At 36.7% G+C, this 1,313-nt stretch overlaps 1 pseudogene; it reads left to right on the top strand.

Annotated features, from left to right (window-relative positions):
- Window positions 1–286: 286 nt before the first annotated feature.
- Window positions 287–646, top strand: LOC116632915 (annotated as a pseudogene).
- The last annotated feature ends 667 nt before the right edge of the window (window positions 647–1,313 follow it).

Below are 1,313 nucleotides of genomic sequence, written 5' to 3' on the forward strand. Positions count from 1 at the left end.
TGAGGGGCATAACAACATTTGAAGGTTGATTGTGTGAAGATAAAGATATACATTGTATGCCCTAGATCAACCCCCACAAGAAAAATAAACTAAGATGCATAACTATAAGACAACGGTAAAGAAAAATAGAATAGCCTAGAGCTAAGGTACTCAATGGTAAAATGCGCTCTTTGAGGAAGATGCAGTCACTGCTACAGCAGAGCCTTGGGTGCCCTGCTCCTGTTTCTGACTCATTACTGTTCGTTCTCGCTGAGGACCAAGTCAGTCAGGAAGCCGCGCTGCAGCCATGGCTTTTAAAGACACTGTGAAGACACCCATGGAACCAGAGGTGGTGATTCACTGAATTAGGATTATTCTCACCAGCCACAACGTAAAATCTTTGGAAAAGGTATGTGCTGACCTGATCAGAGGCGCAAAGGAAAAGAATCTCAAAGTGAAAGGAGCAGTTTGGATGCCTACCAAGACTCTGAGAATCACTACAAGAAAAACTCCCTGTGCTGAAGGTTCTAAGACTTGGGATTGTTCTCAGATGAGGGTCCACAAGCAACTCATTGATTTCTACAGTCCTTCTAAGATTGTTAAGCAGATTACTTCCATCAGTATTGAGCCAGGAGTCAAGGTTGAAGTCACCATTGCAGATGCTTAAATCAACCTTTTTAATAAATTATCAGTTGTTAAATTTTTAAAAAATGGTAAAAAGCTTTTCCTCTAAGATCAGGAACAAGACGAAAATGCCCACTCTCCCCCACTTTTATTCAACATAGTATTGGAAGTCCTAGCCAGAGCAGTTAAGCAAGAAAAAGAAATAAAAGGCATCCAGATTGAAAAGGAAGAAGTAAAACTGTCACTATTTGAAGATGACATGATATCATACATAGAAAACCCTAAAAACAGCCAAAAAAACTTAGAACTAATAAATTTAATAAAGTTTAGGGTATAAAATCAATATAGAAAAGTATGTTGCACTTTTCTGTACACTAATAACAAACTGACCTATATGAAAAAAATGGAACTCCAACATTGCTGGTGAAGATGCAAAATGGTACTTCCACTTGGAGAAGGTTTTGCAGGTTCTTATACAGTTACACATACACTAACCATTAAACTCAGGAATCCCACTAATGTATATTTACCCAAGAGAAATAAAAACATGTTAATGTTAAACACTTCCTTGTTTTTTGTTTTTTTTAAGAACTAATAACCTGTCACTCCCTTTCAATATATAATAGGAAGGGTTTTTAGATATACATACTGCAATACTTTAAAAATGAAATTAACTTATGTCTGGAATTTGCTTCAGAATAACCCAGTAT

Source organism: Phoca vitulina, unplaced genomic scaffold (genome assembly GCF_004348235.1).
Source record: "Phoca vitulina isolate PV1807 unplaced genomic scaffold, GSC_HSeal_1.0 scaffold7, whole genome shotgun sequence".
Taxonomy (NCBI): Eukaryota; Metazoa; Chordata; class Mammalia; order Carnivora; family Phocidae; genus Phoca; species Phoca vitulina.